This window comes from Balaenoptera ricei, chromosome 2 (assembly GCF_028023285.1).
Source record: "Balaenoptera ricei isolate mBalRic1 chromosome 2, mBalRic1.hap2, whole genome shotgun sequence".
In the NCBI taxonomy this organism is placed as follows: domain Eukaryota; kingdom Metazoa; phylum Chordata; class Mammalia; order Artiodactyla; family Balaenopteridae; genus Balaenoptera; species Balaenoptera ricei.
This window is the reverse complement of record NC_082640.1, coordinates 26,156,472-26,183,388: the sequence shown is the minus strand read 5'-3', so window position 1 is coordinate 26,183,388 and position 26,917 is coordinate 26,156,472. Positions and strand designations below refer to the sequence as shown.

General features: G+C 48.3%; 1 long non-coding RNA gene across 2 annotated transcripts; it reads left to right on the top strand.

Moving 5' to 3' along the window:
* Positions 1-6,536: 6,536 nt before the first annotated feature.
* Positions 6,537-19,312, top strand: LOC132360283 (uncharacterized). Of its 2 annotated transcripts, none has more exons than XR_009501066.1 (3): positions 6,537-6,807; positions 10,562-10,647; positions 16,685-19,312. It is a non-coding gene; the product is annotated as an uncharacterized LOC132360283 (long non-coding RNA). The 2 variants fall into 2 exon arrangements; XR_009501065.1 differs by having other exon boundaries at positions 8,707-10,647.
* Positions 19,313-26,917: the final 7,605 nt, after the last annotated feature.

Sequence of the window (26,917 nt, the reverse complement as noted above, 5' to 3'; positions counted from 1 at the left end):
GGGCAGCAGGTCCCCTGGGAGCCAGCTCAGTGGGGGATTGGGAGTCACAGAGAGGCAAGGAGAAGGACCTTTAAACTAAGTGATAGTGGAGCGAACCCATTCACCACCAGAGCTCTCGGTCCCTCCCTGACACACCTGCAGGTTCCACTCCCTTCCGGCCACTAGGAAATTGGGTTATAAAATCCAATCGATATCCTGATTCTTGGGAACTTTGATTACAACCACCTGCTTTGGGGATTACAGACCCAAAAGGGAGGGGAAGAGCCCGGAGGAAGGTGTATGACAGACATCCGGGGATTTGTCTTCCCCTTTCGGGTGAATCTTTGGATTTAATATCCATATTTTCCTCACCGGAAATGAAATTACATGGTGTGGTAAGTACTCTTACACTAAAAGAACAAATTGGAACTTTCCGAAAAAATCCAAATTAGTTACCTAATAATCCCAAGTTTATGCAAAGGCTTCCAGAAATACCTGAAGAAGAGCAGTCTTTGCAAAACCTTGCCCACGGGCACAGTACACTTCAAACTCCTTTTAATGCCATTGTCCTTCTATTTGCTCTTCAGTGAGAGAATCACAGACGCTTAAAAGCAAATCATTGTAGTGACCCAAGAGATTAAAAAGCCCAGCTCCCTCACGAGGAGAAGAACATCACTCTAACATGTACACAGTTCTTAGCATTTGCCAAGGGCTTTAACAAATGTTGGCTCTGGCTTATTGAATACAACAACTTGGATATTATTATTCCCATTTTATAGATGCTGAAAATGAAGCTCAGTAAGAATAACTGAGATGGCCGGATTGCTATGTTAAGTAAATGATAGCCCAGTTTTTTGAACCTATATCCTACACACAAGCCACTGCTCTTTTTATTAAAAAAAAAAAAAAAGTTTCTGATCATAAAAGCGAGATTTTTTTTAAACTTTAATTCAGAAGAAGATAAGGAAGAAAATAAATAGCAGTCAACATTTGGTGCATAGCCTTCCAGGATTTTTCTCATGAAGATATGTATATATTTAAAAAATAAAACTGGGATCGCACTGTGCATACATTTTATAATTTATATTTTTTATGTAACAGTACATCCATGAGCATTTTCTTATAGTCCAAGATATAGATACCAAGATAGATCATATTCTGTGCCAGAAGACAAATCTCAACATATTCAGAAAAATCTTACAGAATATGTTATCCAACTATATGGAATCAAATAACAAAAAGAAATCAATAACAAAAAGATAATAGGAAAACCTCAGATCACTAAATACACATCTAAACAATCAATGCGTCAAAGAGGAAGTCTCAAAATAAATTTTAAAGAAACACATTGAACTGGATGAAAATGAAAACACAATACTTTGAAATTTGTGGGATACTGCTAAAGCAGCACTGCAAGGAAAATTTATAGGACTAAATGAATATGTTAGAAAAGAGGAAAAACCTCAAATTAATAACCTAATCTCCCACCTCAAGAACCTAGAAAGAGAAGAGCAACATAAATCCAAGGAAAGCAGAAATAAGGAAATAACAAAGAGAAAAGCCAAATCAATTAAATTAAAAACAGAAAAATAGAGAAAATCAACAAAACAAAGGGCTAGTTTTTTGGTAAGATCAATAAAATTGACAAACCTCTAGCAAGACTGACAAAGAAAAAAAGAGAAGACACAAATTACAAATAGGAACAAAATAAAATAAAATACCACCACAGACCCTAGAGACATCAAAAAGATATTGATGGAATGCTACAAACAATTCTACCCACATAAATTTGACAACTGGATGAAATGGACCAATTCCTTGAAAAACACAAACTACAACAACTTACCCAAAATGAAATAGATAATTTGAATAGCCCTATTGAATAGCCCTATAACTATCAAAGAAATTGAATTTGTAATTTTAAAACTCCCCCCAAAATAAATCTCCAGATCCAGAAGATCTATACAATCTCTTACAGGAAATAAGAGAGGGAACATTTCCCAATTCATTTTATGGAAGCAGCATTACCCTAACACCAAAAGAAGTGTACAAAAAAAGAGGAAACTATAGACCAATATCCTCAATGACTACAGATGCAAAATCCATTTTAAAATAGTAGCAAATAGAATTCAACAATATATAAAAAGAATTATACACAGTTACCAAGTGGGGTTTATTCCAGAAATACAAGACTGGTTCAATGTTCAAAATCCACTGGTGCATATAAAAAAATAAATTAATTAAATTAAAATTTTTAAAAATCCATTGGTGCAATTCACCATATTAATAGGCAAAAGAAGAAAATTCACATGATCATATTAATTGATACAGAAAGAAAATTGACAAAATTCAACACTCATTTATAATTTTAAAACTATCAGAAAAAAAGGAGTAGAGAAGAACTTCTTCAGCTTGATAAACAGCATCTGCAAAAGCCTACAGCTAACATTGTACCTAACAGTGAAAGACTGAATGCTTTTCCCTAAGGTCAGGAATGTCCACTCCAGACTGGGAGAAAATATTTGCAAACCAATTATTGGACAAAGGACTAGTATCTAGAATCTGTAAAGAACCCTCAAAAGTCAACAGTAAAAAAAATCCAATTAGCAAATAGTGGGCAAAAAACATGAGACATTTCATCAAAGAGGATGAACAGGTGGCAAATAAGCACATGAAAACATGCTTAATATTATTTATTAGGGAAAAGCAAATTAAAACCACAATGAGATATCATTATGTATCTTCATGATTGAAATAAAAAAGAGTGACAACACCACATTGGCAATGATGCAGAGAAACTAGATCATATATGCATTGTAGGCAGGGATGTAAAATGGTACAGCCACTCTGGAGAACAGGTTGGCAGTTTCCTAAGAAAAAAACTAAAAACCTAAACATGCAACTACCATACAACCCAAGTTGCACACTTGGGCATTATCCCAGAGAAATAAAAACTTATATTTAAATTTTAAGTACACAAATGTTTATAGTAGCTTTGTTATGCCCTAAAACTGTAAACAGCCTGATGTCCTTCACTGGGTGAATGCAGTCCATCCACACCATGGACTATTACGCGGCACTAAAAAGGAATGAATGATTGATACATGTAACAACCTAGATGAATCTCCAGAGAATTATGCTGAGTGAAAAAAATTGAATCCCAAAAGGTTGCATACTGTACAATTCCATTTATATAACATTTTTGAAATGACAAAATTACAGATATGGAGAACAGATTAGTGATTTCCAGGAGTTAAGATGGGAATGGGGACAGAAAGCGGGCATAGCCCTTAGAGGGCATCCTGAGGGATCCTAGCAGTGATGGGAACATTCTGTGCCTTACGTATTAATGTCAGTATCCGGTTGTGGTGTTGTACAATTTATAGTTTTGCAAAATATTACCATTGGGGAAAATTGGTAAAGGGTACACAGGACCTCTCTGTATTATTTCTTAAAGCTGAGTGTGAACCTACAATTATCTCAAAATAAAACATTTAATTTTTTTAAATTAGAAAAAACTGGGATCATGCTTTACATATGTTTTATATTTTATTTTTTATAATATATCATGAGCATTTTCTCTTGGTCTAAAGTAGTCTTATATGTTATATTTGTTGACTGCTTATATTTCATCTATGGATATATTATAATTTTTTAATTATTTGCTTTTCCTAGGGATCTGGATTATTTTTAAATATTTTGCTATTATTATTTTAAATTGCTGAGAATAGCATCATGGTGTCCATTTTTTTAAAAACAGCTCTAATGAGATACAAATAACATACCATACAAGTCACCTGTTTAGAGTGTACAATTTAATGTTTTTTAGTATTTTCAGTGTTGTACAACCATCACCACAATCTAATTTTAGAATGTTTTTGTTCCCCCTAAAATAAGCCCTATACCCATAGCAGCCAATCTCTGTTCCTCCCCGCTCACCTGCCCCAGCCCTAATCAACCACTAATCTACTTTCTGTCTCTATCAATTTCCCTATAGAGACAAGTTCTGGACATTTCATATAAATGGAATCATACAGTATATGGTCTTTTGTGAGAGGCTTCTTTCACTTAGTGTTTTCAAGGGTCATCCGTGTTGTGGGAAGTGTCAGGGCTTCATTCCTTTTATTGCTGAATAATATTCCCTTGTATGAATATGTCACATTTTATTTATCCACTCAACGGTTGACAAACATTGGCTCGTTTTCATTTGAGTGGCTAATATAAATAGTGCTGCCATAAACATTCCCATACAACTTTTTTTTTATGGACGTATGTTTTTATTTCCTAGGAGGGGAATTGCTGTGTCATATGGTAATCCTATGTCTAACTTTTTAACCTAGTGTCCATTTCTGATTATTGCTTTAAGGTACATTCTTAGCCATGAAAATAACTGGTCAAATCATAGTGCATCTTTAAAGTTTCTGGTGTGCAGTGCCAAATTATGCTCCTAAAAATTCTGCCCCGACCAGAGCAGGAGGACACTTTGACAGTACAAATCTGGGCTCCAAAGGCTCTTCCAGGATTGGTCCCACAGTTATCTGATCTGTTTGGAGCTGCAGCAACCGACGAGGCAGCCCACTCCGTTCCGGGACAAGGCTTAGTAGAAGGAACCAGAAGACCCGCCTTCCTCTCCCAGGCCTGCTACTTGCTGGCTGTGCAACCTCCAGCAAGGTATTTATTTCCTCCTTTGCAAAAGGAAGTTAATGCTCGTCTGCCTGCGCCACTCAACGTTGGCAGATCAATGTAGCAACTCGGTGTAGGCATGCTTTTCCAATGTGGACACACCCAGACACGAGTGAGTCTGGCCAAGGGATCACTTTTTGAGAAGCGCCGCTTAAGTGGGTTGTCCACTGAGCCTTGATTTTGGGGTGGAACTTGGTAGTCAGGGGTCAGTGATTGGTTGGCTCAAGATATATCTACTTTAACAGAACCTGAGGATAAAAAAGCTTCCTTTTTTTTTTTTACCATGAATGTGATTGCACAGCACACTTTTGATGTGTCATTAAGCTATACACACACACACACACACACACACACACACTCCCAGCAGTAGCTCAGTTAGGGAGGGACAGAGAGGGCCGAGATGCCAGGGCGTCCGTACCTCGATTGTAGGGTTTTCTTATTACTGATGGAAACTTCTTCCCACCATTGGGATAAAATGTGCCCTCCAGAAATTCTCACCATTAGTCCTTACTCTGCCCTCGGTCCTGCGGCCATGGCAAGGTTGCCTTTCTGAGACTCTTCCCACAAGGCCAGGGCCTTCCTCCGTGGCCCAGTGGACAGTGGGCCTGCACATGAGCCCGAGGGGAGCTCTGTTCATTTTAACAGATGAAGAAATGGAGCTTATAATGGAGAGGGAGGAGAGCTCATCAACTCACAGGGCTGCTTCTGAGTCAAGACAGGAACTACTGAATTCTTCCTTCTCTAGCTGCCTTGGGCCTGAGAGCTCTGCCCCATCAGAGCCCCCCAGAAACACCCTCCTGTCTGCCCCTAAGGATGGTTCCCCTGTCCACACACCCACCTCCCCCTAAGCCCAGCCTGGCTAAGAGCACAAGAGCCTCCCCAGCCAGGGTGTCTGGGACTGAGAAGCCCTTACTTCCTGGTTTCTTTCCACACAGGTGGGCCCAGTTATACTAGATTATGTGCATTAGGAGCCCCAGTCTCAGGAGCAAAGGCATAATTTCCCCCCAAGGGCATTGTTCCACGCATGCCAGAGGGATGAATTAACACTATTGGATTAACCCTGGAAGCAGGCCCGCCCTGCTCCCTCTCACAGGTTGTGCGCTGCACAACTGCAGGGGTGCCAGGCACACAGTGACCTGCCTAGAGGGATTTATGATTTCATGGGAACAAACAAATCTTAATATAGATCTCTCTTCACTATAGACAAAAGGGTCGGGAACAAGCAGACTGTCCACATCAGTTCAGAAATGACAGTGGAGGATCACAGGCTAAGCCCGAGCTGAGTCCCAAGTGACCTGCTTCCAGCCCCGGCTCAGCCAGGGACCAGCTGGTTAACCTTAGGCAGGAGCCTTAGTTGCATCACTCCCAACAATACAAAACATGCACAAGTACTGCAGAGCTATATAATCTAATAAGTATCACGTATCATTATTTGGAAAATTAAAATTCAGCTGGACTAAAGACCTCAGAAGTCCCTGCTGGCTGGGTGGCTCTAGAGTTCTCTAAGGCAGACGAAGAGGGTTAATTGGTAGAGGATTCGGGGTGGCAGATGGGGAGGGAAGCCAGGTGGGGCTGGTTTTACCTAAACACTGAGAGCAGAGAAACAAGCACACACCCTCTCCCAATTCTGTGATTTTTTTTCACCCGTCTCAGCTGGAACAAAAAGCCTTTTGTGAGCTTAGTGGAGCCTGACTTCGCACACTTTTCTGTCTCCTTCTCCTTCTGTGTGGGAAAAAACAAGCCGTTCCATCCGGGTTTGCTAGGTTCCTTTGAAGGGCTTGCGGCTTTGGTTTAGGCAAACAGGAACCTGGCCGGGCCGCCTCCGCCCCGGTGAGGGAGCTTTTTGGCAGGACTTTCTCCCGGCCTCGTCGTGCAGAGATTGCAGAGGGGGAGGGGAGCACGGGATGGGCGTGGGGGGAGAGCAGGCCTGCAGGTGCTGTGCCAGGCGAGAGACCTGGTAATTATGGGATTTCTGAGTGCTGAGCAAGCAGGGCGCTGGGCCCTTCCTTGTGTGATGGGAACCCACCGACATCCCCTCACTGAATCCTCTCCTGCGCCCAAGGAGGCGGGGACCACGGCCCGGTTCCACATCAGGAACCGAAGCGCGCAGGGCGGCCTGCCTTTGCCGGAGGCCACACGGACCAGGTGAGTCTCACCCCGCGGCCTTTGCTCCTTCATGGCCGCCGTCCGCTCCCCAGAGAGTCCCAGCCTCCCTCATCTTTCGCAAACCCAGAACCGGGGCCTCCACGGAGGCAGCGGGATAGCCGAGCCTGAAATCACGTCTCAGTCACTTGGGACTGGGGTCAGTTCCCCAGCATCGGGGAGGAGAGCAGGTTCACGCTCAGACTCCAGCCCCTGTGAGCCCTGCGCACTCTGCTCTCGCCCCCGCCCCGGGGCTGCTTCCACTCGGTGCCGGAGGGGGCTGGCCCCGCACGGCCTGCCCGCTGCACGCTCACACTCTCAAGCTCACTCACACTCATATATTCGCACTTACATGCACTCGCACACAACCCCTCACCCACAATCACACACACACACCCCTCCCAGCGCACCACGGGGCGCTGACACACAGGCACCTTCCAGGAGCGCGGAGCCTCTGTCTGCACGTGGGGTGCGTCGCAGCCGGTGCACGGCTCAGCAGTCACGCAGGGTGACTAATGCTGGGTCAACCCCGAGGATACACGGGGGCCTCGGGGTGGAGGGATGAAGTCAGTTTCATGCAGTCTCCTCTCATCGGAGTGGAGTGCCTGAACTAAGGGGGAGGAAAGGAAGGTCCGTCAGGACCCCACATTTGGGGCAGGGGTCTGTGAGGGGCCCTTGCAGGAAATCAGGACTGCACTGGGAGATTCAGCGGTCTCATAGCACCCATCCCTGTACACACGCACACATGCTCACACACACATGCACACTCACACAGCAGCCACACGGCCTGGTCAGCTCCCTGAATGCTGCAGGGCTGAACAGACGAAAGAGCGGAGATTCTGAATATCAGCATTATGACCAGCATTCACTGAACCCTCAGTAAGTGCTCGGCTTTCTGCCGAGCTCTTTCCATGCAAAAAAGAAATTTCCAATTAATTCCCATGACAAACCCAGTGAGGTAGGCACCATTGTCCCCATTTTCCAGATGAGGCCACTGAGGCTTAGGGCTCCGGTGACTCCTCCAAGTTCCCACCGCTGATAAGGGGCCAGAGAGCCACTTGGTAACCAGCTCACTCGTCCCTCCCCTGCGGGGCCTCTCGGGCACCGTGAAAGCCCCTGCCGGCTGTGCACCTGCACTCAGAGGGCAATGCCCAGAGCCCAGACCCTGACTTTAAATCACTCCTTTTAGCCATTCAGCATTTCTCTGCCACAGTGGATGGACTTGCAGAGCAAGACTAGGCCTTTCTTCTCACTGGCCCCCCACTGTGGAGGCCTAGTGGGGACGATGTGGAAGCAGTGCCTGGGTGGGAGGCCGGGACACCTCGTATCTTTTGCTTCCCCGGCAGCTCCTGAAGATTTGTAAGGAGGCATGAGTTAGGGAGCTGGAATGGAAAGGGGAGTGGGGCTGAACCACACCATACCTCCCCAAAGATGTCATCCTAATCCCCAGGACCTGGGACTCACAAGGCAAAAGGGACTTTGCAGATATGACTAAACTAAAAGTCTTGAGCTGGGAGAATCCCTGGGTTATGCGGTTGGATTATAGCCAGTGTGACCACGGGGTCATCGCACATGGGCCTCCGTCTTCCCTGCCCTCGGACAGCAGCTCCCCTGCTTCGGGTTTGGACTGAAACTATACCACCAGCTTTTCCTTCCAAGGGGCAGGCAGGAGGGTCAGATCAGCAGCAGGAGCTCACGGATGGTGGAGTAGGTGAGGAAGGGGCCACGAGCCAGGGACTGTGCAGCCTCTAGAAAAAGGCAAGGAAACGGATTCTCCCCGACACCTCCAGAAAGAACCAGCCCCTCAAAGCCTTAGTTCTAGACTTCTGACCTCCTGGACCGTCGGAGAATGCATCTGTGTTGTTTCAAGCCACTGAGTTTGTGGTAATTTGTCACATGCAGGAAACTAATACAGAGGGAAACCAGCACAAGGAGGACTCAGATCAGCTGGAGAAGATGCTGGGGACCGGTTTAGTCCACTGCGGCTGCCATACCAGAACACCACACGGGGGCTGAAACAACAGACAGGCACTGCCTCTCAGTCTGGAGTCTGGGAGTCCGAGATCAAGGTGTCAGCACAGCTGGTCTCCTCGGAGGCCTCTCTCCTTGCTGTGCAGACGGGCACCCTCTTCACGTGGCCATCCCTCTGGGCACACGCACTCCTGGCTTCTCCCTGTGTCCTAATCTTTTCTTATAGGGACACCAGCCAGATTATGGGCCTCATTTTAACGAATCACCTCTGTAAAGACCCTGTTTCCAAATAGTCATATTCTGAGGTGCTGGGGGAGGGGTTAGGGCTTCAACACGGGAATTCGGGGGCACGTAACAGGGAGCCTCCAAGCCTGCCTCATTCCCACAAGGCCCTCACTTTTCTGGCAGCTTCCAGACCTCCCTAGGGCCCAGCGTGAGCCCAGGCAGCCTCAGCCTGTAGAACCAGTTGGAGCTACCAGGAGAACCGGTCGGGGCAGTCCAGGGGGTGTGGGTTTGCAGAAGGGACCGGAGTTCCCTGAGGACTGGTGGTCAGGACAGGACCCAGGCACCAGGCACGGAGGAACTCAGTCTCTCCCAGGCCAGACCCCAGAGCCACTCTCCCAGTCCTAACAAGGGCCGCTGAAGGCACCAGGGAACAAGCAGCAGTGGCTGGTGGCAGGCAGCGGGGTCGGGAGTTAGACGTGCTCTGGTGACTTGCTCTTTGCAGGGACATTGACACGGAAGGGGCAGAAGAGGCAGCAAAGCATGCAACACGCAGCCCCCAATGCAGCCCAGGACTAAGAGAGGAGAGGTCTCCTGATTCCTCCCTCTCTCGACACCACCCAGGCCCCTAACCACTCAGGGCCCCAGAGCCTCAGGCAGCAGGAGTGACAGACTGCCTTCCAGACTCTCTCCTCGCTGACCTGTAGCCTCCAGCCTCCACTGGGCTCCCCTCCCCCCTCCTCCAGGCCGGGGTGGACTCGCTCACACCCACAAACTGCAAAGGCGCAGGGCGGGTTTCAGACAGAAGACAGCCCATGCCAAGTACACGAATGGAGAAGATTCAATACATATAGTTACATAAGGTATAAAATTGCTACACTGGTGACTCAAAAGGTAAAAAGAGGCTGAGGCAGCAAAGGGAACAGCTGGGATTGTTAAAACGCGGAAACGTGGGCCTTGGACCCCAACCTCGGAGGGAGGGGTTCTGACAGGTGCTGGCATGTCTGAGGTGCCATGAAGTTGTTTTTACAAGCGTTGGAAAAGCCACAAAGGGATTCAGCTCCCCACCCCAACCCTCTGCCTCTGGGACACTGAGTGTTTCTACAGCTTCTTCATAAAAACACAACTCACATCCACGCGGAGAGAATCACATCCTTCCCGAACTCTTTCCTCCTGCATCACCACCGGCCTGTCTCAGCCAAGGGTGAAAAGTCTTGGAATCTAATAGGGTGGCCGTTGAACCCAACCCTGACCCTTTTTCTCTCTTGCTACTTCAGCTGGTGTGATGGTTGATTTTAGGTGTCAACCTCATGGGGCTGACTGATGCCCAGGTAGCTGGTAAAATATGATTTCTGCCTGTGGCTACGAGGGCGCTTCTAGAAGAGATTCACATTTGAATCAGTGGGTGAGGAAAGCTGATCCCCCTCCCCAAGGTGATGGACCACGTTCAATTCTTTGAGGACCCACGTGGAACCAAAGGTGGAGGAAGGGGAATTCACTCTCTCTGTTGAGCGGGGACGTCCAGCTTCTCCTGCCCTCAGACGTTGGTGCTTGTGGTTCTCAGGCCTTCGGACTTGGACTGAATCACACCCCAGCTCTCCTGGGCCTCTCAGATGGTGGGACTTCTGACTTCTCAGCCTCCATAATCACGTGAGTCGATTCCTAGCATGAATCTCCTATATCTCTATATACCCTGTTGGAGAACCCTGGCTAATACGCCAGCAGCGTCTCTCTTTGCCTTGAAGACGTTGATTTTATTTTATTTTTTATTGAAGTAGAGTTGATTTACAATATTATATTAGTTTCAGGTATACAACATAGTGAGTCAATATGTTTACAGATTATATTCCATTTATAGTTATAAAATAATGGCTATATTCCCTGTGTTATGCAATATATCCTTGTAGCTTATTTATTTTAGACATTAATAGTTTGTATCTCTTAACCCCCTACCCCATCTCAACCCTCCCTGCTTTCTTCTCCCCACTGGTAACCACTAGTGTGTTCTCTATATCAGTGAGTCTACTTCTGTTTTGTTATGTACATTTGTTTTGTTTTTTACATTCCACATATAAGTGGTAACAGAGTATTTGTCTTTCTGACTTATTTCACTAAGCATAATACCCTCTAGGTCCATCCATGTTGTTGCAAATGGTAACACTTCATTCTTTTTTATGGCTGACAAGTATTCCATTGTGTATATATACCACACTTTCTTTATCCGTTCATCTGCTGTTGGACACTTGGGTTGCTTCCATTTCTTGGCTATTGTAAATAATGCTGCTATGAACATTAGGGTGCCTGTCTCTTTTCAAATTAGTGGTTTTGGTTTGGTTTTTTTTTTTTTTTTTTTGGATATATACCCAGGAGTGGAATTGCCGGGTCATATGGTAGTTCTATTTTTAGGTTTTTGAGGAACCTCCATACTGTTCTCCATAGCGGCTGCACCAATTTACATTCCCACCAACAGTGTAAGAGGGTTCCCTTTTCTCCACATCCTCACCAATATTTGTTGTTTGTAGACTTTTTGATGATAGCCATTTTGAAAGGTGTGAGGTGGTATATCATTGTGGTTTTGATTTGCATTTCTCTGATGACTAATGATGTTGAGCATTTTTTTATGTGCCTGTTGGCCATCTGTATGTCTTGTTTGGGAAAATGTCTATCAGGTCTTCTGCCCATTTTTAATCAGATTGTTTGGCTGTGTGTGTGTGTGTTGAGTTGTATGAGCTGTTTATGTACTTTGAATATTAACCTCTTATAGGTCATGTCATTTGCAAATATTTTCTCCCATTCAGTAGATTGTCTTTTTTGCTTTGCTTGGTTTCCTTTGCTGTACAAAAGCTTTTAATTTTAATTAGGTCCCATTTTCTTTACTTTTGCTTTCATTTATTTTGCCTTAGATGACAGATTTTTTTAAAATGTTGCTTTGATTTATGTCAAAGAGTGTTCTGCCTATGTTTTCTTCTAGGAGTTTATGGTTTCAGGTCTTACATTTAGGTCTTTAATCCATTTTGAGTTTATTTTTGTATATGGTGTGAGGAAATGTTCTAATTTCAGTCTTTCACATGTAGCTGTCCAGTTTTGCCAGCACCACTTATTGAAGAAACTGTCTTTCCTCCATTGATTATTCTTGCCCCCTTTGTCATAGATTAATTGACCATATAAGTGTGGGTTTATTTCTGGGCTCTCTATTCTGTTCCATTGATCTATGTGTCTGTTTTTGTGCCAGTACCATGCTGTTTTGCTTACTGTAGCTTTGTAGTATAATCTGAATTCTGGGCCTGTGACACCTCCAGCTCTGTTTTTCTTTATCAAGGTTGTTTTGGGAATTTGGGGTCTTTTTGGTTCCATATAAATTTTAGGATGATTTGTTCTAGTTCTGTGAAAAATGTCATGGGTATTTTGATAGGGATTGCATTAAGTCTGTAGATTTCTTTGGGTAGTATGGGCATTTTAACAATATTAAATTCTTCCAACCCATGAACACAGGATATCTTGCCATTTCTTTGCATCATCTTCAATTTCCTTCATTATTGTTTTACAGTTTTCAGAGTGTGGGTCTTTCACCTCCTTGGTTAAGTTTATTCCTAGGTATTTTTTTAATGCGATTGTGAATGGGATTATTTTCTTGCTTCTCTTTCTTATAGTTCATTATCAGTGTATAGAAAAGCAACAGATTTCTGTATATTAATCTTGTGTCCTACAACTTTACTGAATTCATTTACTAGTTCTAATAGTTTTTTTTGGAGACTTTAGGGGGTTTTTTGTTTGTTTCTTTTTTAAAGCAAGCATCTGCCTTTGTTGTTGTTGTTGTTGTTAATTAATTAATTTATTTATTTATTTTTATTTTTGGCTGTGTTGGGTCTTCGTTTCTGTGCGAGGGCTTTCTCTAGTTGTGGCGAGCGGGGGCCACTCTTCATTGCGGTGCGCGGGCTTCTCACTGTTGCGTCCTCTCTTGTTGCGGAGCACAGGCTCCAGGCGTGCAGGCTCAGTAGTTGTGGCTCACGGGCCTAGTTGCTCCGCGGCATGTGGGATCTTCCCAGACCAGGGCTCGAACCCGTGTCCCCTGCATTGGCAGGCAGATTCTCAACCACTGCGCCACCAGGGAAGCCCCCTAGGGTTTTCTATATATAGTATTGTGTCATGCAGCAGGGTCTCTCTGGTCTGACATCCCCCTACCTGTGGCTGGGAGGCTGGGTACACATAGGACCATGGGAGGTTTTCAGTGTAATTATCCGGGCTGGGTCCCCAGGGCAAATGATTTCCAGTTAGTCGCCTGCACTCGGTGAGGGATCCCAGGAGATAGGCTGGCAATCCTGTTCTCATCCATGCCCCTGTGAACCCGGTCATGTGCCCACGTGTCCTACCCAGCACCAGTCCAGCGAGTGTGGGCTGTAATTCCATATAATACTGTGGCCCTGAGCCCCAGGATTTTTTTTAACTTTCCATCGCTTGTTTGCTCTCCAGCACATGTGTTTGAGGAGCTTTGTTCTTAGAACATGAGACTGTCAAACCTCACTTATAGGAAAGTCCAGAAAGGATGGTTTTCCTATTAGGATAATTCGAGGAGGCATGATAAAGGGACTGGTTATGAAGGGTTAGAGGGTAGGTCCCTGGAGAAAATCTACCTTTCTGTAAACTATACCTCTTGGAAAATGGCAATGCTGCTCCAAGGTGACCCCAAGGGCTCTCACCCAAAAAGCCCTGATGGACACAGGACAGCCCAGAGTCCCGAGTGGAGTCCTAGGGAGACAAGGGTGGTTTTAGGGTCTGAGAATGATGTGGACCATTCTGTGGGTCCCTAGCGATCCAAATCTCGGGCTTGAGAACCAGTGGGTTTCCCTGGCCTTATCCCCTCTCTTTCCAGCACATTCTCTTTGGAACCTTGGGATTTCCATAGGCTGCTTTGATTTAAAGCCAAATCTGAGATGACCCAGTGGGACCATCCACTTGCCTCGCTCTGTGTGGCTCGGTGACCCCCATGGATTTCCCTCTGAGGACCTGAGGCTTCTGCCCTCCCCCATAGCAAGAGATGCCTTAGGGAACATGGGTCCCGTAATTGATGGGGTCAGTGACCCACAGGTCATTCTCCTGGAGTCATCTTCCTCTCCAGCTAGCAGTCCACACCCACAGAGCAGCACCCCTCGCCCAAGAGGGACAGTCTGTGTGGCACTGCCCCCCGGGGCCGACATTACCCAGCGCCCCTTTGCATGTCCCTCGAGGCTCCTCAAGTACACTCGGCACTGCCAGTCAAGGGCAAGCACAGGGCCACGTTTCAGCCTTCTCCGGGCTGGCATTCAGGCTGGAGCCCAACACCCATCGCTCAGTTCAAAACCAAAAACAGCCCTGCAGGAAAACTCATCAGGCTCGGCTCCAGGCCAGCCAGTTAAAAGTGGATGCTGGTCCCTCAGAGGCTCACACAGATCATTTCTGCTAATTAAACAAATATTTTTCCAGACTGGTCTCGGTTTCCGCTACCGCCGTTGGCCCCAGTTGCTGGCACGCCATTGGACCTGTGCCCTGAGGAACAGCACAGATCAGGGGACAGACAGAGCTCTGGGGGCAACAGAAAAGACGTGTCTTCAGAGCAGAGGAGTCTGAGTCCAAACAGAAAGAAGGGCGAGGGAGGAAGCACGGATGCTCCAGCCCTGAGTCACAACCAGCTTACAGATGCCAGCTCATTCACACACACACACACACACAGACACACACACACACAGAGACACACACACACACACACACACACACACAGACACACACACACACAGAGACACACACACACAGACACACAGACACACACACACACACACACACACACACACACAAGCAATCTAGGGCACAATAACGATTCCAAATTCCGAGGCTTGAGGGCATTTTGTTCTCCCCCTGAAGGAAGCGCGAGGGCAGCTCAAGAAGTTACTTGGAGAAAGGAGCTAGGAGATGAGGTTCAAGGTCTCCATGTAGCCAACATCAGCAGGGCTTCTGAACCCCTTTGGGAGTGTAATTATCACAGTCACCGCCCGCTTCCTCTCACCTGACAGCCCCTGCCTCCCAGAGAAATGTCCACACACATCACGTTTCCGCACCAGGTCAGGAAGTGCAGGACCCTGAGGCCAGCCAAAAGCAGACCGCTGATGGCAGGTCCAGAATCCCAGTGCCGAGCAGTTGGTCCCTGAATGGGAAAGAGTTTGTCCTCTTTCTGCCCCCGCAAGACCCTGACTGGAAGTGCTCAGCTCTCCAGAGCCTCCCAGTGCCATGTCCCCACAAACCCTGAGCCACCCTTTACACCTGGGACCCCTGGCTTTTCTTAGAAAAGGCTGAGCGTCTCACTGCCCCATCCCCATGAAGACCTGCCAGGCCGAGCTGCGTGGAAGGAGCGATGCCCGTGAACTTTTTCCTCTCTTGAACCAGGTCTGTAAAGCAGAGCAAAGCAGAGGTGCTCCGGTTGAAGAGGGGGTGGGAGAAGACCCCCCACTGACCCCTAGGTCTCTGGGAAGCACAGTTAGAAAATGCTGGACTAGGAGATTCCTAAGTGCCCTGCAGCCCAGGAATGTTATGATCAGAGACTCTGGATCTAAAACATCCCCCTCCCCGCCATCCCGCTACTGGTCACCCATAAAACCAACACTCGCTTGACTAGTTATGCATTCCTTCTTTCCAGATCATTCCATTGTAGTGAACTGATGAACTAGCCATGCTTCAGGGTTCAGGGGGTGTTATTAGGTTAATGACCCAGTCCAGCCCCTAAGGGAGCTGCACAGTAGTGGGAATCATTTTGCTCCAAGTGAGAAATGTTAAAATATATTTTTTGCATTTTAAAAAATGTTATAAGCAACTGCTATACCATAGAAATACATTGCAAGAGAGGTGAAAACTCCCCCTCTCCTCTCCCTCCAAATCCAAGGCCCGGGATAAAGCAGTACTTAAGTGACGAGCATCTTGGCAGGTTTGGCGATTCGTGCCAGGAGAGCTGGGTACCTCCACCCTCCTGGGGCTCTGGCCTGTGCCGGTGCTGCTGACCAGGGTTCTTGGTCCCCTTAATCAATAGAAATTGATCAGAGGCCAGACAAGAGATTCAGGCAAGGCTTTATTGGGGCCCCTGCTGCAGCAGGGAGGAGAGAGAACAAACAAGTTCCCTTGCTTGCTTCCCAAGGTGGGGCGCGAGCTGGTTCCTTATGTGGGGTGAGGGTAGGGGTGTGTCCACGGGTCTGGCTGGAGGGGTGGCTTAGGTGTTCTGCCCACCCCTTTGGTGGTGCTGGGTGCAGGGGGCACACACAGGACCCTGCTTTTGCTCCCGACACCCTGTTTTGCTCCCTGGCTCTTGGGGGTGGCAGTTGGGTTTTTTTGGTCTCTTTGTATCTTGTCCAGAATTTGCCCCAATTCGCGAGCAGGCAGGCACGCAGTTACGCAGTTATTTTTAGTCCCTTATAGTTTCTTTGTGTTTTGTTGCTCGAGGAGACGAGGAGAGGTGTGTCCAGATGCAAGCATTGCAGCACTGCAGCAAAGGGTCCCAGGGCCCAGCCTGTCTTACAGGTGCTGCCATGACAGCCTTTCCTGGAGGCTCATAAAACATAGGGTTGTATGAATTCCAACCCTCACTCCCTAAACAAATGCAACTCTGAGCCTGTCACTTGCTCCTGCTGCCTTCCTGAGATAAAGGGTTAACCTTTATCTGACCCCGCAGGGAGAAAACCAAACCATAAAAGCATCAGTCATCCCCTGATGAAGAAATGATGGTCCAGCTCATGAAGACCAGGCAATCGGGGCTGAATAATCATCAGAGCTTCCAAACCACCAGGGGTCTGAGGTCTCTACAGACCTATGCTTCCAGGAGCTTTGAATTTATCAGGACTGGCAAGAAGCATCGAGTCCAGCACCACACGTTGTCTTGTGCAGACTCTACTTGAACACTTCTGGTGATGAGGAGCTCTCCAGCTTGCGTTGGAAGAAGGTCCTGATAATCAGGAAGTCCTCCCTCACAGGGAGCCCAGACACTCTTCCCAGGTTGTGCACACCCCCTGGGGCATCTGCTGGGCCCCACACGTATAGGAGCTCCCCACGCAGTACGCTGACACCTCACGAGATAAAAAATGCCCATCTCACATCAAAGAAACTTCTCTGCATTATGAGTCACCCGGCATCTTTCAGGCTGGACATTTTCTCCCCTAATAACCAGACCTTCCCTGAGCTCAGCCAGGCCAAGTGTTTCATCTCCATGCATGTCCTGTTTGAGCACCAGGGGAAGTCGTGGGTACATCTGATCTTAGAGCTGGGAGCAAACAATACATCAAAGGCAGCTCCTTTTGAAAGTAGCGACTGCCCTGTTACAATCCAGCAACAAATTCCACCTGGCATTCCAGGAGGAAATCCCAACTGACCTCTCCCTCCCCGAGACCCTCCGGAGCTTAACTCACTGCCCGCACCGTCCATCAGACACTTCTCACTGCCCGCACCGTCCATCAGACACTTCATCACGTGCTCTTTCCAGGCGTCTTTTCTCCTGGAGAGGAGAGTCTGAGTAGACAGAGCGTTTCTCCTTCCCCAGCCCCACATTCTGATCACAAGCTAAGTGCGGGGTCGCAGAGAACTCACTAAGTTCTCTGGCTGAGGGGTCACACCCCAGAGACCCTCGTGGTGCCACTGCTGCACCACAGCACTGGGGGGCGTGGGCCTGGAAGAAGACTGAACTCAGCACCTGCCTGGGGTGGGGGGGTCTCCCCGCAGGACAAGGGGAGCCAGCTAGCACGTTCGGATGGCACGTCTGCATCGTGGCGTGGGAGGGTGGCACGAGCCTTCCCATAAGCTGAGCGGACGCGGCAGAAGGGACAGGCTAACCCAGAAGGAAGGCAGCTCCTGGGGTGCAGGGGTGCACAGCCGGAGCAGAGCTAAGGGGAGGAGACAGGAGCCCAGCTAGCGAGGGTGTTCCCCACGTCGGGGAAAGCTGCTGTGCTCGGGACTCACCCCTGGAGAAGGCCAGCAACGGTGCCTGGCATGAAGAGACCACTCTGGACCACAGCACCACTGCCCCCTGCATCCCTCCTCTCATCCCGACCCCGAGGAGCCCGGCGCCGAGGCAGGAGGCTCCAGCCCGAACCTGGGAGGGCAGTGGCCAAGGCTGGACAGGGCTGGACCTCGCTCCTACACTTCTGGGCACACATGCCCCAACGCTGACAGGAGCCCCGGGCCCCCTCCTGGCGTGGGGAAGGACACTGTGCCCTCCAGCTGCCTACTTCAGAAGAGGGGTCCTGGGCAGAAACGAGGGGCAAGGCGACGGTCTCCATCTGGACACAGGAAGGAGGCACCATCCTAACCATCCATCAACAACACCACCTGTTAGGGAAGGTTTCCCCTGGGCTCCTCCCAGGGGACTTGAAACTCGTTGTGTGTGGTATTGATCTCACCTTTGATTCCCAAATGCCCTGGAATGTCTGGCACAAAGAAAGTGCTTCCAAGATATTTACTGGATTGAGTTTAACAAGGAGCCCAGTGTCTGGGGACAGCTCTGGTGTTTTCAGCATCACAGAATCAGCCAGCTGTCTGGTTCTATCGCCCTTTACAAGTGAGAAGGGCATCCTGCCCGAAATCACTGTCTTGGAGGCGGGAGAGACTTTGGAGGAAGGAAGTGCAGTTCCAAGTCAAGATTGTTACATACTTCAGTGTATTGGGGCCCAGATAAATCAAAGATGATACAATCTGAAATCTCTCCCAAGCGTCCTTATATGGGAGATTCGTCCTACAGCCATAACTCAGTACATAGATGCACTTTTTTTGGTAAGTGCACGAAATTTTTTTATGGGTCTTCCCCTCCACAGAGGATGCCTCAGCAAAGTGCTTAATAAATTGAGAGTACCATGTCAGCAAATATTTTGGAGTGTAGACCCTTGGTGCAGTTTTGCACTGACCATTGCCATGGGTGAACTTCTGATCTTTGATCAAGTGGGCCTTTTTTTTTTTTTTTTTTTAACTCTTCCCCAAGATCCGCAATACCTCTGGGTAACCTGGACCATATAAATATTTAACCAAGTTGTTCCACGTGGGATTTTCAAGTATGAATGATGCAATTTCCCTCGTAAGAAAAATCTGTGTTCCCCTGATTTGCAGTCACAACCCACCATGCCTGCAGACTGCCCCCCCCCCCACCCCGCACACTGCCTTTTTCTTACCACACACACACTGTCTGGAGAGAGAGCCAAGGGACCTCCGGGGAGGAAACTGCGAAGAAACGGAATGTCTAAATAAAGTCAAGTCTTCTCAGAGCACCTCGCGTTCATTATTCAAAGAACATTTCACACATACCCTCTCGCTCTGTACAAAGCACACCTTCCCCGGTGGCTCGGAAAACTCACAGACAGCCAGGCCTAATCAGTAGACATGCACATCCATAAATATCTGGTCCTTCGAGCCAGCCTCTAATGTAACTGCAGCCTTGGGAGGAAAATGCAAAGAATATTTAAACTTTAAACGATGACACATCACCAAAACTAACGGGCAAGGGCCAGTCGGGTTCTCATCTAAAATTAAATGTAGTGTTGTTTGCAGAACTTTTACTCAAGTGCCTTCAGATTCTTCCCTGAAATAGATTTGAGTCTTTGCCCCTTGCTCGTGGCTTTGTCTCCAGACAGCTTGCACTGATGGGAAAAGGTCGGCGTGGGTGCAAGGGGAGGGGTCTTGACTACAAGGCTGGGAGTAATGGACTGATCCCATCCAGAGATTCTTTGGAAACAAGTTGGAAATGATCTTCTAAAGGATTTGGACACCCTAAGAGAAACACATTCTATTTTATTTAAAACAGTCTTGCGAGTCAAGCAATCCATCCGTGGCTGGTTGTTGAGAATAGCGGGAACATGACCACCCAACAATGGCTCTCAAAGAGCCAGTGATACAGTTTCCGGAGGTGAAGAGCTGAGTTTACTGGTCCGAGGCTGGGGAGAGGTCAAGGTCCAGCCCTGCCATGTACTAGAGTTTGTGCCTCGCTGGACAAGTTATTGAAGGTCCGGTTTCCTCATCTGTAAGATGGGGATGAGCTTTGTTGGGAAGGTTAAGTGTGGAGGTACCCACGGGCCTGGCACGTACCAGTTCCCTATAAAGGTGGGTTATTACTGTCACCCATAAATAATGCTCCGAGGTACCAGGTGACAAAGCAAGTAAGTGGCACCGTCATTAAATTCATGGAGGCTCAGTGGTAGAGGGATCGGGGCGACACAGAGAGGGAGGAAGGTGTCCACAGAGAAAACGTTTAGCCGTGACTACGATTTCAGAGATCTGGTCACTAAACATCCCAACCACGACCCTCGCTCCTCCGTAGGCTTGGTTTATTCTAGTCTTGGCCAGACGGGATGGCTGTCTTGTAAAGGGTGGGATTTGGGGCCGTCTGCTTCTGTTCTGCTGGCCTCCCCTCCCACCCTGGACACCACATCCCAGTGAGCGACTCGAGATGGAAAGGGGGCGGTCCTCAGGCCGCCCCCAGAGCAGGGCTGCAGAATGTCTTCAGTGGCCTTACAGTGAGATGACCACCAGCTTCCTTTCCTGCCCCTGAGGAGGACCCAGAAGGATGGGCGGGCAGAGTGGGGAGATCCATCCACACCTGCAGTTAGAATCCATTTGACCCATGCATCCCAACACTGTGACCAGCCTGGGAAAGGACCCAAGTGGACCCTGCATGTCGTATGAATCCCGGATGAAGGGCTGGCTGAGGGTCACGGTGCACAGCCATTTGGGGAGGGTCTGGGAGAGTCTGCGTTGGGTTCACTCCCTTCTTTGTGCAAACTGCTGGTTGAGCATCTGCTGACAGGTCGTCCAGTTCTGTTAGGAGATGATGGGAAAAGTGAGTCAGAGCACATGGGGCTCGAACAGGTGCTCAGGATGCTGGACTTTACTCGGTGGACAGTGTCCCTTCTGGCTTCTTATCACCGTCAGCGTCCCATCAGTGATAATCGTAATGCAAATAACAACAGCAATACCTAGCATTGCCTGCGAGCTTAGCATGAGGCGTTGTTTGAAGATTTTGCGTGAGTTAATCCTTCAGTCTTCAGTACACTCTATGGGGAGAGACTTCCATTTTACAGATGAGGAAACCGAGGTGCAGGAAGTTTAATGATGCTTCCCAGAGGCAAAAGCTCTGAGTGGCAGAGCGAGCCTCCCGACTCTGCCTCTCCTGACAGTCCCCTCCCAAGTTCACATCACCTCCTCGGCCCCCTCCTTGCTCCCGATCGCGACCACCGCCCCGTGCTCTGGTCCTAACCCTCCACCCAGGCTTATCTCTACACCCGGCCCGTCTTCACCATAGCCGCTCTCAGGGCTGGAAAGCAGTCTGACGGCCCCACCCCTGTCACAAAAGGTGGAACATCTCATAGAGGCATCTTGTATGCTCTTTAACTATTCATCTGCTCCCATCAGCAGCAGCGCCTGCCACCTCCTTGGTCCCCCAAAGTAAACTCGGAGGCCCAGGGCTGTGTTTACTTCACACTGTGCTGCCTGGACATAGAGAGCGGGGCTCAGCACAGGCCCCGATGAGTCCTGGTATAGAGCCCGTGCCAGTGCAGCGTGCCAGCCCCAAAATGGTTTCTCAGGGATCTGGACATTTTCTTCTTTGAAACCCTCGAGTGACAGCAGCCAGATTCCTCTGCTCTCCCTGTACCTCTGTCCCCAAAGTCGTGTCCTCACACTTCCTCCCCACCTGGAATGTCTCCGTAAAGGAATGAGGAGGCCCTGAAGGGACAGCCCCCCAGCAGCAGAAAGGCCTGTCATCGCCACCTTCGTGGCCCCAGCCACTGAGGCTTCATGACCCCACAGACCAAGGCTGACCCCTGGGAAGAGAGGACATGGACATTTCATTTAACACAACTGAAATCTCAATGAAATGAACACCAAAGGCAGTAGCCCAGAGTTCCCCAAAGGGAAGAGACTTTGAAGTTGGGGAGATCTGAGTTTTTACTACGTATTCTTTTTGTGCCATTTGTGTCATACATAAAGCGTGTATAATTCCTGCTGTATTCGTCCAAGGAAATACCAGCTGCTGTAACAAGCCACCGCAAGCCTTGGTAACTAAATGCAATAAAGCATGAACTTCTCTCTCTCAGGCAAAGCAGAGTGATCATGCAGTTCTCCAGGTGGCTCTGCTCTGCCCTGCGGCACATGGTCCTCCACCAGACCTGCTGCCTTAACCAGCTGACTGGGGGAGAGAGGAAGCTAGAGAGGAGGGGGCCTGGGGCCAGCCTGGAAGAGGCGTACATCGCTTCAGCCACGTCCCCCATCTGGAAGTAGGGGGAGGAGGGGCAGGAAACGTGGAAAACCAAATGATTTGGAGAACACCTGCACTGACTGCTTCTGTCTCGTCTACCTGACAGAACTGTGTTTATCAGAACAACACAGAGAGGTGCTGAACAGGGTCCTGGCCCGTGGTAGATGCCAAAATAATAAATTTCCTTCTTTCTTTGCCTTTGGTGGTTAGTTGGGGCTGGACGGTTTCTAGAATGATGTCTGTGTGTAGAGGAGCCCTAAGTCTTTTTTCTTTTTCTAAGGACCTGCTAATGAGGCTTTTTGCAGCACTAGCCAGTCATCAGAGGCCCAGGGGTGTCCGGCGGGGTGGGGGGGGGGGCGGTGGTCGCCCTGATTTTCCGGAACATTTGGAAAGCTGTGCGCTGCGGACCACGACGACGTGTGCTCCCACACCTCCACCCACCCCGTCAGCCACAAACACACGTCTGTCCTGCTCCGGAAGGAGACGGAGCCTCAGGTGACTGGATTCCGAATTTCCTCAGTGAAGATTAAAGATGCTCGAGGAGTCAGTGCGGATGGAGCCAGGGAATGAGCTGTCTCTGGCTGAGAAGGTGTGACTCAGGGTAGAGTCAGCTGTTCCCCGCAGATGCTGGGAGGCTGGTGGGATGAGACACAGGGGAGGCAAGAGGCAGAGGCTCAGACTCTTCCCTCACCTCCCCTTTATCCCTTCCTGCCCTCACCTGAGGCTTGTTGATGTAGTAGGGGAGGGGATGGAGGGGGCTGTTGGCCAAGGACCCTGTGTCTTGGGGGCAGAGACAAGGTGCTGGTGAGGATGGGTGGCCTACAGGGATTCAGACCACCTCCAGGGAGCAAACGGAGCTCAGTATTGGCAGACAATCAGCTGCACAGAAAGGGAAGAGAAGCAACTCAACACAGCTTGTGGGGGAACCCATCCCCACCGTGGCCCATGGTTCGTTGTCTCTGAGAGTCTTCCCGCCAGGCTGAGGAAGCTTTCTGTAAGATTCACAGGTTCTCGGCTTCCAGAAGGAGCCCCAGTACTTTCTCATCTTGGTTTTGGACATCCCGTTGCTATTGGTAACAGCAGCATCCAACAGCAGCTGTTATGTGGCGGCTGACCCCTCGGGCAGCCAACCTCCTTCCCACAGCCTCATGCTCCCCAGCGCTCCCTGGGGACACATCACCTGCTCATCCCCAGGTCCCTGGGCCTCTCGGTGGCTGTACCGATGGGGCCTCCAGACCCCTCGGGTTCCTTCTTCCCACACCTGCTTTTCACTTATAATCCCCCAGCAAGGAGAAGAGGAGAGCAGGGAAAACAGTGCCATGAGAATCCATTCTTCTTTGGGATGATTGTTTTCCCTTCATCTCTTAGGGTTTGGAAGGTGAGGAGGCCCCACGATCTTCAACCTAAGAAAAGAGGCAGAACGCGGCAGCTCTGGCCATGAGCACCCAGGTGTGCGGGGAGCTCATTTCTTGCAGGCCATCTTCCTTTCACTTCTCCAGAAAAGCCACAAAATGCAAACACACACACATTCAAATCCAATCTGGACAAAACCGTCAAGGACCCTAACACAGAAGCTGGGGACACGCCAACCGACTTCTCACCCAGCTTCAGGGGACCATCTCCTGACTCACTTTGGTGGTCCTGGCACCTGGCTATGGTTCTGGCTCCTGGGCAGTTACTTTAGAAGCTGAATTTCCATAACAGTGTGATAGGCCCTCCTCTAGGCCTTCAGATGCTCCCCCTGCCTTCCTTTCCCACTGTCTCCCAGATCCCTCCTTTTAAGATTCATATTTCATCTTAAGCCAGATTTCTCTTTTCTCCTTAAGCATGATGACTGGCCATCACCATGACAACCCTCCCACCCTGCCAACCTCCTCTTAGGAATGGGCCCACAGGCAGGGGCTTGTCCTTGTCCTGTGTTAGTCAAAGTGAGTCAAAGCTCAGCTTCCACCAGGATCAGCCATGAGTGCTCCTCCCATTTGTTTCCTCGTAGATAGGATGACTCCAGCACTGGAGAGCTTTGGGTAGGGCAGGAAAATCCTTCCCTGGGAGCAGGAAATAGGTTACCTTCCTTTGGAGTTGGCTCATCCAGTGATAAAATGGGGCTGCTCTGGGTCCCTGCACAGCACAAATCCCACAATGCAAGATCATAAAGCATCTTAAAATATATATATTTAAAACAAGTACATATTTTAAATATATGTTTAAATATAAATAGATATATATTTTAAATATATATTTAAATATAAATATATATATATACACACATACACACACACACTATATATATATATATATAACTATTTTGAAGATTTTTCTCACACAGATGATCAGAAACTACTCTGATGGGTGATTTTGCTCAAAAATTAAGCTAGCCGTAAATCCACAAAAGATGGGCATGAATGGAAGTCATCTCACAAACCTTGCTGTATCTTGTGGGAAGCAAACATACTGCACACATTTGACTTCTCAAGATATTATGAAAATATTTGTGGGGCAAAAATACTCAGGTGTAGATTTAAATAAATTTTGTTAAAGTAACCATCTATAAATGTTTGCCCAGTGCGAAGGGGGAATACTCCCTGCTCAAAACTTGTATTCCTTAAGGAATCATTTTAAGAGAATCAGCTAATTAAATAATAGCAGTATTTTTCATTGTGGTTGAAGGGAATAACTCTCCTTTTCCGATACCTGTGTGCATTTTGTTTTGTTCTGTGATAGAAATGATATCAAATGTATTTTATTAATTTATGGCCATGTTACTGAACCTAAGTAGAAAAGCCACACCTGGATGTGGGTGTAGTAGGTGCGGTCTCTCCGACAGGTGAGGTCATTCCTAATATCACTCACCAGGTAAGAGGAGGTAGGTGGCTTAGATCTAAAATGATAGGAGGATCAGAGATCATTAAACCTTGATCCAGTGCTGATTTCACAAGTGTATCCACATGTAAAAATTCATCAACCTGTGCAGCTGCGTACACGGAACTATATCACGTCACATCCCGTAGAAAAATAGAATAAGTGATCAGAGGGCGTGCTGAAGGCAAACTTCAGAGAGCATCTCAGTTCTCTTGGCTTTGACCATAGAGGTGTCAGAATACCCGCCGCCCCCCCGCAAACTGAAGAGAGAGGCTAGAAGGGAGGAGAATGGGGCCCAGACAACACACCTGTAAAATGTTGCAACCTTTGAGGGCTGGGAGATGCATATCTAAGTAAGCAGTACGATATGCTAGTTTCTCTTCTCTCGGACTTTGTAAGCTAATTTGTTTTATGTGTTTTGGATTCTCTCCATTTATTTCCTTTATTTCTCACTTAGTATTAGACAAAGTACGGTTGCTTATTGTTATTCACAGTAGTGATGTTCGTTAAAATAGCCACGAACACTGAATTAACAGACACTAAACCATCGCTCCTGGGTGGGGGGCGGGGGGGCGAGGGGGAGAGACAGAATTAGGCTCCTACAGCTGCTGGCTAACACACAACCTTGTTTTGTGCGTTTCTGTGTAAAGACACCTTACTTAGTGGGTATTGTTTGGGCAGAAAGGTGGCAACAGTGCAGGCAGGTATCTTTCTCTCTCCCTCCTTCCTCCTCCCTCCTTTCTTCCTGGCGTTCTCTCTTCCTCTCTCCCTTTTGTTTTTCTATCTCACTCTTCCACTTTCCATTTATTTATTTGTTTGGCTGCGCCGGGTCTTAGTTGCAGCATGCAGGATCTTCGTTGCAGCATGCAGGATCTTTAGTTATGGCATGCGAGCTCTTGTTGCGGCATGTGGGATCTAGTTCCCTGACCAGGGATGGAACTCAGGATTGCATTCCCTGCACTGGGAGCAAGGAGTCTTAGCCACTGGACCACCAGGGAAGTCCCTTCCTCTTTCCTTTTTAATTACGTCTTTCCTGATTAAAGTAATTGTATCAGACACCTGGGCACATCTCACTCTGGGTAACAAGGACTTGACCTTCCATTCTGGAAGCAGAGAGGCCCACTGGGAGGCTACTGATGATCGACAGTGGAGATTGCAATAGGTGGTCATATTCATGATATATTTGGAAGGGAGAGCTGGCCGAATGTGCTGGAGGACTGAACGTAGGGAGAGGAAGGGCAAGGGATCAGGGTCTCTAAGGTTTCTGACCAGAACAACTGGAAGTTGGAGCTATCGGTTACTGGGATGGAGAACACTGGTGTGAGGGAGGGGCAGGACTGCAGGGGGTGCCCAGGAGCTTGGCTTTTGATGTTAACTTTGACCTTCCTCATGGGTCTTTGGGTTCAAGTAGGATCCCAAGTAAGATCCAAACGTATTTGCTCTGCCTCTGTCTGCTCAGGCAGGCCCTCAGCCCGTGAGAAATGCCACCCACCCCACCCCTCCACTGCTGAGAATTTCCCAGGGTCCACAGGGAAATGCCGAGATGAAGTCACAAAAGAGTGGGGCATGGCCACCAAAGCTGGAAAGCCCTCAGGTGCCCAAGTGAGCACGTTTCCTATGGAGATGGGGTGGGGGGACACATACACGCCTCTCTCCTGCTGTAGTAAGATTATGGGGGGTTGGGGCGTTGATGATATCACCAGGATGGCGACTTCACTCCCCATCATGTGATACTGTCCTGAAATGTCTGTCTTTCTTCTGTTTCCCCTGAGTCCCTTTGCACAAGATTCTCCGCCGAGTCAGAGTTGCCCACTTTGC